The sequence below is a fragment of the Phyllobates terribilis genome, unplaced genomic scaffold (genome assembly GCF_046119375.1).
Source record: "Phyllobates terribilis strain yellow unplaced genomic scaffold, ASM4611937v1 Scaffold_2__4_contigs__length_985480577, whole genome shotgun sequence".
Lineage (NCBI taxonomy): Eukaryota > Metazoa > Chordata > Amphibia > Anura > Dendrobatidae > Phyllobates > Phyllobates terribilis.
In genome coordinates, this window is record NW_027362762.1 from 709,915,706 (window position 1) to 709,927,988 (window position 12,283).

The window sequence follows — 12,283 nt, forward strand, 5'->3', positions numbered from 1 at the left end:
TTAACCACCGCTCTGCTGATTGGTCGCGGACGCTGCCCGCGACCAATCACCGATTTGGGCGCCACATTTAAATAGCGGCCGCGACCAATCAGTGAGCTTGGCGCCAAATTTAAACAACGCTCTGCTGATTGGTCGCGGATGCCGGCCGCGACTAATCAGCATTAATGGCGCCAAATTTAAACACCGCTCTGCTGATTGATCGCGGTCGCTGGCCGCGATCAATCAGCAATATTGCCGCAAAATTTAAACACCGCTCTGCTGATTAGTCGCGGTCGCCGTCCGCGACCAATCAGCAGTATTGGCGCCAAATTTAAACCCTGCTCGGCTGATTGGTCACGGTTGCCGGCCGCGACCAATTAGCGATTTTGGCGCCAAATTTAAACACCGCTCTGCTGATTGGTCGCGGCCGGCGATTGCGGCCAATCAGCATTATTGGCGCCAAATTTAAACCCCGCTCTGCTGATTGGTCGCGACCGCCGGCCGCGACTAATCAACATTATTGCCGCCAAATTTAAACACCGCTCTGCTGAATGGTCGCGGTCATGACCAATCACCATTATTGGCGCCAAATTTAAACACCGCTTTGCTGATTGGTCGCGACCGCAACCAATCAGTATTATTGGAGCAAAATTTAAACCCCGCTCTGCGGATTGGTCACGTTCGCTGGCCGCGACCAATCAGCATTATTGGCGCAAAATTTAAACCCCGCTCTGCTGATTAATCGCGACCGCCGGCCGTGACCAATCAGCGATATAGTCGCCAAATTTCAACACCGCTTTGCTGATTGGTCGCGGTTGCTGGCCGCGACCAGTCAGCGATTTTGGCGCAAAATTTAAACACCGCTCTGCTGATTGCGCCGGGTCTGCCGCATACATATTCTAGAATAACCGATGCGTTAGAATCGGGCCACCATCTAGTTTCATGAAATAATTAAAAAAAAAATTGACATGGCGCTTCGCACTATATTTGTGTCCAACCAGGTACAGCAGGCAGGAACGGGCTGCCCCCAACCACCAGCTGCCTATTTGTACCTGGCCGGACACAACAATATAGGGAAGCCCTTTTTTCTTAATTATTTCATGAATTTCATGAAATAATTTAAAAAAAAAATACGTGGGGCTTCGCCCTATTTTTGGGTCCAGCCAGGTACAACTAGGCAGCTGGGGACTGGAATCTGCAGCGCAGGGAGGCCCAAGCTTTCTGCCCCCCCCCCCCCCAGCTGCAAATTGCAGTCCGCAGCCGCCCCAGAAAATGGCGCGTTCATAGAAGCGCCATCTTCTGGCGCTGTACCCAACTCATCCAGGGCCCTGGTGCGGTGGCTCACTGGGTAATAAAGGGGTTAGGGCCAGCTTGGCATTATCAGCTGGCCCTAAGCCCGAAATTCATGGGGTCACGCCAATATTAGACATGACCGCCATGAATTTCTAGTAAAGTATTTAAAAAAAACACAACACCCAGAAAAAAAGTCCTTTAATTGAAAAAAACACACATCTCGATGTAGCAGAGCTGAAGCTGTCGTGGGAGCCATGGAAAGGTAAGGATGAGGTTGCTTTATTATTTTACTTTTATTGCAGGAGATCGTTGGCTTCAGCTGGAATGGGTGTGATGGTAAGTATGGTTTAATTTAGAACAATAAAGAATTGTGTGTTTATTTCAATTAAAGGACTTTATTCTGGGTGTTTGTGTTTTCTTTTAACTTTGACTATGGGGTTAGTAATGGGGGTGTCTTATAGACGCCTCTCCATTACTAACCTGGGCTTGATGTCAGCTGGCATTATAAGCTGACATCAACCCCAGCCCTATTACCCCACTGCCACCGCTACAGGGCAGTGGGAAGAGCGAGGCTGAGTGCCAGAATTGGCGCATCCTATGGATGCGCCATTTCTGGGGCGGCTGACGGCTGGTGTTTCTAGCCTGGGAGGGGGCCAATATTCATGGTACCCTTCCTGGGCTATTAATATCAGTCCCCAGCTGTCTGCCTAGCCTTTGCTAGCTATTAAAATAGGGGGGACCCCACGTCATTTTTTTGGGGGGGTCCCCCATTTTAATAGCTAGTAAAGGCTAGGTATTCAGCTGGGGGCTGATATTAGTAGCCTGGGAAGCTCCATGGGTATTACCCCTTCCCAGGCTTCAAACATCTGCCCCAGCCGTCTGCTTAACCTCCGCTAGAGACTAAAATTAAGGGGAACCCCACGCCAATTTTTTTTTAAATAAATCCTTTATTTTAACACTAAATGACAAGTACAGTAATCAACACTGTCACTGTACTTCATATATATGTGACTGACATGTTTCTATCTATCTAATCTATGTGTGATTCTCTATTCCTTCTATTCTAAATTGTCGGGTACAGATGCTGAATTGCCGGCCGGCTTTTTTAAAGAGACAGTGCATGAAAACACTTATTTTTTTTAATAAATCCTTTACACTAAATGACAAGTACAGTAAGCAACACTGTCACTGTACTTCATATATATGTGACTGACATGTTTCTATCTATCTAATCTATGTGTGATGCTCTATTCTTTCTGTTCTAAATTGTCGGGTACCGGTGTATGCCGCTGCTGAATTGCCGGCTTTTCATGTTTCACTGTGGGCACTGTTCCCATCGATTTGGGCATTCACTGTAATGCCACAACCACCATGGCTGTGGCATTACAGTGAGTGGCAGGCAATCCCTGCATGATTGGTGCTCAAAATAGCGCCAGATATGCAGGACACGCTTTTGGTGCACGAACAGTTATCGAACATAACCTCGAACAGCCAAATTTTTTGCAAATCGTTCGGGTTCGTCGAACAACTCGAACACCGCCCAAAACAGCTCGAATTTGAGATTGGCGAACAGTTCTAGTCGAACACCGCTCATCTCTATTTGGTACCATTGCCCTTAAACTGAATGACTTGGGTCAAACGTTTGGGATATTCTTCCACAAGCTTCTCACAATAGTTGGTCGGAATTTGGGCCCATTCCTCCTGACAAAACTGGTCGCCTTGCTCGCACCTGCCTTTTCAGCTTTGCCCATAAATTTTCAATAGGATTGAGATCAGGGCTTTGTGATGGCCACTCCAAAACATTGACTTTGTTATCCTTAAGCCACTTTGTTACCATTTTGGCAGTATGCTTCGGGTCATTGTCCATTGGAAAGACCCATTTCCACCCAAGCTTTAACTTCCTGGCTGATGTCTTGAGATGTTGCTTCAGTATTGCCACATAATCTTCTTTTCTCATGATGCCATCTATTTTGTGAAGTTAAATAGAGAATGAGCCTGCACCACCTTCTAAATGCATAATGACCGCACCTGAATCTTAATGGCAAATACACATCGCATAAACTTGCGGTGCCAGCTTTAAAATGCAGAAACAATAGTCCAATAGAGAGGAAATGATGAAAAGCTGCACTCACCGTTTATGTAAAAATAAGAGTCCTTTATTTAATATTCAAATAAAATGAATGGAAAGCAGGGAGTGCGGGGAGGAGGTGGGCGACAGCTGTTTCACGCTCTATCATCACATGGACCAGCAGAAGCGCTAGTTAGAGAGTGAAACAGCTGTCGTCCACCTCCTCCCCGCACTCCCTGCTTTCCATTCATTTTATTTGAATATTAAATAAAGGACTCTTATTATTACATAAACAGTGAGTGCAGCTTTTCATCATTTCCTCTCTATTGGACTATTTTGTGAAGTGCACTAGTCCCTCCTGCAGCTAATCAACCCCAAAACATGATGCTGCCACCCCCGTGTTCCACAGTTGGGATGGTGTTCTTAGGCTTCCAAGCTTCTACCTTTTTCCTCCAAACATAATGTTGGTCATTATGCCTAAAAATTTAAATTTTAGTTTCATCAGACTACAGGAAATGTCTCCAAAAATGAAGGCCTTTGTTCCTGTGTGCATTTGCAAACATTAATCTGGCTTTTTATGTTTCTTTATGTTTCTTTTTGAGTAATGGCTTCTTCCTGGCAGAGTGGCCTTTCAGCCCATGTTGATACAGTACTCATTTTACTGTGGTTATTGACACAATCTTACCAGCTTCCGCCATTATCTGCACAGGGTCTTTTTGCTTTTGTTCTTAGGTTGATATGCACATGTCGGACCAAAGCACTTTCATCTCTGGGACACAGAACCAGTCGCCTTCCTGAGCGGAATGATGGCTGGACATCCCCATCTTGTTTGTACTTGAGTATAATTGTTTGTACAGATGAACGCGGCAACTTCAGGTATCTTGAAAGTGATGAGCCAGACTTCTGCAATTCCACAATTCTCTTCCTGATATCTTGGCTGATTTCTTTAGACTTTCCCATGATGCTACACAAAGAAGCAGTGTGTTCCAGGTGTGCATTAAAATACATCCACAGATGTGTCTCTAACTCAGATGTTGCCAGAAACTTCCAAACACATGACATCATCATATGGGCAGTCCAGAATTGTTTAAAGGCATAGTAATCTTAAGTATATATAAACTTTTGACTTTGCAGTAAGTAATAAAAATGCCTTAAAACATTCTCTCATTATTCTGGCATTTGGCAAATATTAAAAATTATGGTAGTCCTAATTGGCCTAAAACGGGAAAGGTTTATTCTGATTTCATGTCAAATATTGAGAAAAACATGCAGATGTGTCTTTTTATATAGTGTATGTGAACTTCTGGTTTCTACTCTAATGTATCGAGCTGCGGACTCTCCCTGGTGTCAGTTTCTGACAGATTTAACCCTATGTCAATCATCAGTGGGAGGATGGTCAGATACTGCACATACTATATAAATGTAAGTATTGGGGACACACCTCTTAATCACTGACATTAGATTTTACATTCTTTCACTCCCAATGTATAAAATCCAGCTCCTAGCAATGTACGGTAGTCTGCCCACCCTCCCCCCAAGCACATATGCGATTTGCACCCTTAGTCACTTGCCGACTAGCTGCTCTTCCTAATCCTCTCAATGTTCGGTGAAAAACTGAGAGAAACAGGAAGAGAAGCTCGTTATCATGTGAAAATTGCATGAGTTAAGTGGCCATGTGATGACTGCTGGAACCAGCAAGCACAGCTGAATCCTGACAGTGAGTATATTATACGCTGTTAGGATCTACATGACTGCAGGCTTCAGAATTCTCAGAGCACATGCACTGCACACTTTTAGGATTCTCCATTGCTTGTGGCAAGAGTGGACGGTAATGTGAGCACAAGAATGCGATTTGTATACTTCTGGCCACATTCCGACTAGATGTATCAGGGCTCGATTGGTTAATTTTCATTGAGTGAGGCCACGCATGTCTAGTCAGCACATGACCACGTGTATGCAAATCGCACACTTGCGTTTTTGTGACCTCCCACTCTCACTTCCGGCACCAGATAATCCTGACATTGTACACTGCGCACTGTGAGAATTCAGAAGTCTGCAGTCACATAGAATGACTGCAGACTCATCACAAACTTGGACAACCCCTTTAATGCTCCTAACAAATTAAAACATAGTAACCCTTAACTTGTCAAATGACACTTTTTTAACATAGCCATGTACCATGTAACCACAAAGACATCGTACATCAATTGTAATGTCAGGTCAGACCCATGTACATTTGTATCGCGTGAACCTACAACTTACAATACATCCTTTGTAGTGTTGAGCGAGCACTAAAATGGTCGGGTGCTCGAAGCTCGGGCCGAGCTCACTGTGATACTCGGGTGCTCGACCCGAGCAACGAACCCAATGTTAGTCTATGGGAGACCCGAACATTTTTGCGGCGGCTCCCCCGGAAGTCTGTAGACAGCCTAAAAAGTGCCCAAAACGATAGTGACAGTGCTCAAATGACATGGGGACAGCATGGGGACAGCCCCTGGAAGCATTTCTGACCCCCAGGTCACTGCTGTCAACAACGTGGTCAGAGGTATTAAGCCACTTTTACAGGTTCACAATAAAACATTCAAAAACGAAAGTGAACGTGCTTTCCTGTGAAATATGTTAACCCCTTAACGACCATGGGTCTTTCTGTTTTTGTGTTTTCCTTTTTTGCTCCCCTTCTTCCCAGAGCCAGAACTTTTTTTTTCGTTCAATATGGCCACGTGAGGGCTTATTTTTTACGGGGCGAGTTGTACTTTTAAACACCATCACTGGTTTTACCATATCGTGTGCTGGAAAACGGGAAAAAAATTCCAAGTGCAGTGAAACTGCAAAAAAATGCAATTCCACAGTTGTTTTTTGGGTCCTTTTTTTACCACGTTCACAGATTGCTAAAACTGACCTGCCATCATTATTCTCCAGGTCATTAGGAGTTCATAGACACCAAACATGTATAGGTTCTTTTTTATTTAAGTGGTGAAAAAAAAATCCAAAGCTTGCTAAAAAAACAAAAAAAAAATGACGCCATTTTCCGAGACCCTTAGCTTCTCCATTTTTCGGGATCTATATATATTTTATTTTGAATGGGGCGAAAGGGGGGTGACTTAAACTTTTATATATTTTTTATTTTTTTAAAAAACTTTTTTTTTTACACTTTCTGCTTGCTTCTATAGTCTCCAGAGGAGACAAGAAGCAGCAGTTGTCTGATTGCTTCTACTGCATACAAGCGATGAGCAGATCGCTTGTATGCAGGAGAAATGCTCACTTGCTATGAGCACTGACCACTAGGTGGCGCTCATAGAAATTGAGACATGACAACCACAGGCGTCTGCTGCAGACCCTGAGTTGTCATGCCCACCCATTGGTGACCCGCGATCACGTGACGGGGTCACTGATGGGCGGGGCTTAGGACTCCTGGAAGCGCGAGTTATATGCCACTGTCAGAGATTTAACATATTAACAGCCGCGGGTGGATTGCGATCCCAATAATCAGCTGACATGTGCTCGCTTCAGTGCGGGCTCACCGCCGGAGCCCCCGCTGAACCGGCCTTCCCGACCTGGTGCGTAATATTACTGACCAGGTCGGAAAGGGGTTAAGGAACATCCTTTCCAGGGTAAAGACTTGTGTATAAGGTAAAATAAATAACCAAAAACAAAAATACTCCTCCAAACCTTGGGCTATGTTCACAAGTAGCATTTTTTATGCGTTTTTGCACGTTTGTATTGCTTTCAACCGTGACAAATGCATTCACCGGGAAATGTCATTTTAACATTTTACAACCTTATCTGGCCATGTGCTGTGTGACACATGCATACAGTGCTAAAAAGACATGGGAACAGCATGGGGAAGACCCCTGGAAGCATCTCTGACACCCAGGTCACTGCCTAAAAGTGTGCCCATCAGAAGTGATCCTTGCCGCATCAGAAGATGCAGACTTGCAACTATCCCCGTGCAAGTCCTTGTCCCAGGGCAGTGTTCAATTGTACCTCCCCCATAACTTGCAATACAAGCGCAAGTATGCAGCCTGCCACCCACCCACCCCCCAGGCTGCAATACCATACTGCTAGCTTGCTTGCACTTGAAATTGGGCCTTTTAGGCATGTGGAGGTGGAATCTGGCCACCACGTCATGGCTGCGTCGGTAGCCTGGTATTCATACTCAGTCCCCAGCCCCCCGGCGGCCGGGTGTCCACGCTTGGTCCCCAGCTGCGTGGGGGTGGCCGGGTGTCCATAAACAGTCCCCAGCCGCCCCTATTTGTCCCGGTGCGCATTATACACAAGCGCGCATACCAAAACATTACCTGTGCCCTCCCCAGTGCATTTAGTGGGAAGGACAGCCTAACCACAAACACGTGGACAAGTGAATGTGGCCAGGAAGGGTCCATCTCACTGACGCCTTCACACTGGGTTAATAATGTGGAAGCCGGGACACAGTAGGACACTGGGATGCAACACGTCCTCCAGACATAGAGGATTGTGGGTCCTGGGTCAATCAGGCTTCAACACAAAGTTCAGAAGGTAGACAGCAGCAGTGGTCGGCCTCCTACACAATGAGTAAATTATTCATGATCATGAGGCCATCCACCTCCTTAGCTTTCTGTTCCTTGGAATGCAAGCGCATGTATGTAGTAGCAGCTAGGCCTGAGGTGGTCAGCGTTTTGGCGCATATTCTACCTCCTTCGAGGATTGCTGGATGTTTTCCTGCTACTATCCCAGTTCTATGACTCCCGTTAAAACAAAGCTTCAGGTGATGAATGATGGATGAGGTGGTGGCAAAGGAGAAAGAGCAGGAGGAACAGGGACCATTCACATCAATATCAGGCCAGCCAACCACACATGTCTTGTAGGATATGTCTCTGTACCAAAAGGAGCGGTTCAGCTACACAGTTATAAGGCATACAGTGAATGCAATACCTACCAAAAATTTCGAGGCACTCCAATGCCCCTTGGAAGTGACATGGAGGTCAGAGGGCCTTAACTAAACCGTTTTTTTCATTTATAGCAACTGGGTCTCCTGTACACTGTTGGCCTAAGCAGGGAATGGAAGGCTTTCCAAAAATTATCAGGCACTGCAATGCCCCTTGAAACAGACGTGGATTACAGCGTATTAAAAACCTTCTACCTATTATTGGGGAGTGGGTCTCCCTTAGTGTTCGCCTATGCATTGAAAAGCAAAAGCTGACAAAAATTAGGAGGAAATGCAATGCCCGTTGCAAGAGTCGTGGAGGTTAGAGGTAATTAAAAACAACATGTCAATGCCCCTTGGAAGAGCTGTGGAGTTCAGAGTGGTTTAACAAGACGGTTTTAATGCCCCTTAGAAGAGACGTGGAGTTCAGAGTGGTTTAACAAGACAGTTTTAATGCCCCTTGGAAGAGATGTGGAGGTCACAGTAGCTTAACAAGATGGTTTTAATGCCCCTTGGAAGAGACGTGGAGTTCAGAGTCGTTTAACAAGACAGTTTTAATGCCCCTTGGAAGAGTGGTGGAGGTCGCAGTGGAATAAAAAGACAATATCAATGCCCCTTGGAAGAGTGGTGGAGGTCGCAGTGGAATAAAAAGACAATATTAACGACCCTTGGAAGAGACATGGAGGTCACAGTAGCTTAACAAGACGATTTTAATGCCCCTTACAAGAGCCATGCAGTACAGCATATTAAAAACATTATTCCCATTATTGGAGAGTGGGTCTCCCATAGTCTTTGCCTATGCCTTCCAAGCAAAAGCTGCCAAAAATTAGGAAGGGGGAACTTGCAATGTCCCTTACAAGAGCCATGCAGTACAGCATATTAAAAACATTATTCCCATTATTGGGGAGTGGGTCTACCATAGTCTTTGCCTATGCGTTCCAAGCAAAAGCTGCCAAAAATTAGGACAGAGGAACTTGCAATGCTGGCAACATGGACCACGGTCACCCTGGTGGTACAGTGGTCGTGGAGGCTGAGGATAAGGAGAAGAGCAAAAAACAGCCGAAATGAGGAAGCGTATACCCATGTGTGGGTGTGAAGCGATGCATGGGAATACACCTCCCGAAATAACACAGTGGATTTGACTTTATGCTCCAATAACACGCTAGCGGCAGGGCAGGCCAGGACCTCCAAGGCATACAGAGTGAGTTCATTCCAAGTGTCCAGCTTGGATACCCAATAATTAAAAGGCACAGAGGAATCACGGAGGATGCTGGTACTCCCTCACCATCTTTTGAAACTTTCCACTCCTTGTGAGAGTACCCTGCGCCTCAGGGCCTGTAAGCTGGGCAGGTCTCAGAAAACTGTCCTAGAACATTGACAGTGTTCCCCTGCCTCTGCTGGATTGGAGTTGCGTCTCTCTCGCCTGTATGCCTTAGTTGGGCAGCGAACTGTGACCTCTGCCGCTACCGTGTTCAGATGGGAATTTTTTTAATAGTTCTGCAGCAAGGGCCTTCTGGTACTGCCCCATTTTTGTAGACCTCTCCAACTCAGGAATAAGAGAGTGAAAGTTCTCCTTGTAGAGGGGGTCTAAAAGTGTCATCAACCAGTAATGACTGTCACCCAACATTTTGACAATGCGAGGGTCACGGTTAAGGCAGCGTAACAAAGTCAGCCATGGGTGCCAGACTGGTAACGGGCAAGACTTCCGTGTCCTCACCAAGATGACGACTGATAGTGTTGAGCGATCACTAAAATGCTCGGGTGCTCGAAGCTCGGGCCGAGCTTACCGTGATACTCGGGTGCTCGACACGAGCAACGAGCCCAATGTTAGCCTATGAGAGACCCGAGCATTTTTGCGGCAGCACCCCCGGCAGTCTGTAGAAAGCCTAAAAAGTGCCCAAAACGATAGTGACAGTGCTCAAAAGACATGGGGGCAGCATGGGGATCGCCCCTGGAAGCATTTCTGCCCCCCAGGTCACTGCTGTCAACAACGTGGTCAGAGGTATTAAGCCACTTTTGCGGGCTCACAATAAAACGTTCAAAAATGAAACTGAAACGGTTTTCCTGTGAAATATGTTAAGGAATTTCCTTTCCAGGGTAAAAACTTGTGTATAAGGTAAAATAAATAACCAAAAACAAAAATACTCCTCCACACCTTGGGCTATGTTCACAAGTAGCATTTTTCATGCGTTTTTGCACTTTTGTATTGCTTTCAACCGTGACGAATGCGTTCACCGGGAAATGTCATTTTAACATTTTACAACCTTATCTGGCCATGGGCTGTGTGACACATGCATACAGTGCTGAAAAGACAAAGGATCTGCATGGGGAAGACCCCTGGAAGCATCTCTGACCCCCAGGTCACTGTCTAAAAGTGTGCCCATCAGAAGTGATCCTTGCCGCATCAGAAGATGCAGACTTGCAACTATCCCCGTGCAAGTCCTTGTCCCAGGGCAGTGTTCAATTGTACCTCCCCCATTCCTTGCAAGGCAAGCGAAAATATGCAGCCAACCACCCATCCACCCGCAGGCTGCAATACCATACTGCTAGCTTTCACTTGAAATGGGGCCTTTTAGTTTGGAGGAGGCCGAAGCTGGCCACTACCTCATGGCCGCTTCGGCAGCGAGGTATCCATACTCTGTCCCCAGCCGCCCGGCGGCCGGGTGTCCACGCTCTGTCCCCAGCCGCCAGGTGGCGGCCAGGTGTCCATACTCGGTCCCCAGCCGCCCTGATTTCTCCTGTCACCTTCCCCCACACTTTTCTTAGCCTGGCCTGCTTTAGGGCAGCATTGGACGAGCCCACCAGAGAACCAGACTCCTCCGGTGGGCCCTGGCTTCTCCATCAGGGGAGTTGAGAGAACCTAGGTGAGGAGCATGATGATGATGATAGAAGTTAGCATCTGCTTTGATTTCTTGGAATGCAAGCGCATGTATGTAGTAGCGGCTAGGCCTGAGGTGGTCCGCGTTTTGGCGCATATCCTACCTCCTCTGAGGATTGCTGGATGTTTTCCTGCTACTATCCCAGTTCTATGACTCCCGTTAAAACAAAGCTTCAGGTGATAAATGATGGATGAGGTGGTGGCAAAGGAGAAAGAGCAGGAGGAACAGGGACCATTCACATCAATATCAGGCCAGTCAACCAGATATGTCTTGTAGGATATGTTTCTGTAACAAAAGGAGCGGTTCGGCTACACAGTTATAGGGCATACAGTGAGTGCAATGCCTACCAAAAATTTCGAGCCACTCCAATGTCCCTTGGAAATGACATGGAGGTCAGAGGGCGTTAACTAAACCTTTTTTTCGATTTATAGCAACTGGGTCTCCCGTGCACTGTTGGCCTAAGCAGTGAATGGAAGGCTTTCCAAAAATTATGAGGAACTGCAATGCCCCTTACAAGAGCCATGTGTGGCACCCCAGGGGTCTGGTCACCACAGTAATAGAGATATTACGTCGGAGAGCAAGTGGGAGGTTTCCTGGTCAGGATCCCTTAAACATGCAACATCCTCCTGCCCCAGTCCTGGGAGGGGAGAATTCTGTCCTTATAAACTGGATCTGGGGAGGGGTTGAGTGAGTTAGAGAACAGTCAGAGTCAGAGTGAGAGCAAGGGAAAGTAACAGCAAGGAGCTCTGTAGGAGCTAGTAGCTAAAGACCAGGGGCTGGAAGCTGAGCAGAGCTCGCCCTGGCAGAAGACAATAGGAACCGGACACAGGAGTCCGAAGCTGTGAGGATTTATATATCCAGCAGCAGAAACCAGCCGGCAGGGGATTTCAGGTCCTCTGGCCATAGAAGCCCGGAGGCTCAGTCACAAGCAAGGGACCAGCACCGCCGTCGTGGAGCGGAAGCTAACAGAAGGCCCCAAGTCACCAGCCATACGGGTGAGCACTACACGGTACACTCAGGGACGTGGGCTACTTCTACCCGCTTACAGCAAGGTAGCCAGGAAGAGTGCAGACAGACGGGGAGGCCTACAACTCCACCTGGCCAGGGGAACTCCTGCTTGCTCACAGACTGACCAGGCCTCTTATGCTAGCCAGTACTCCC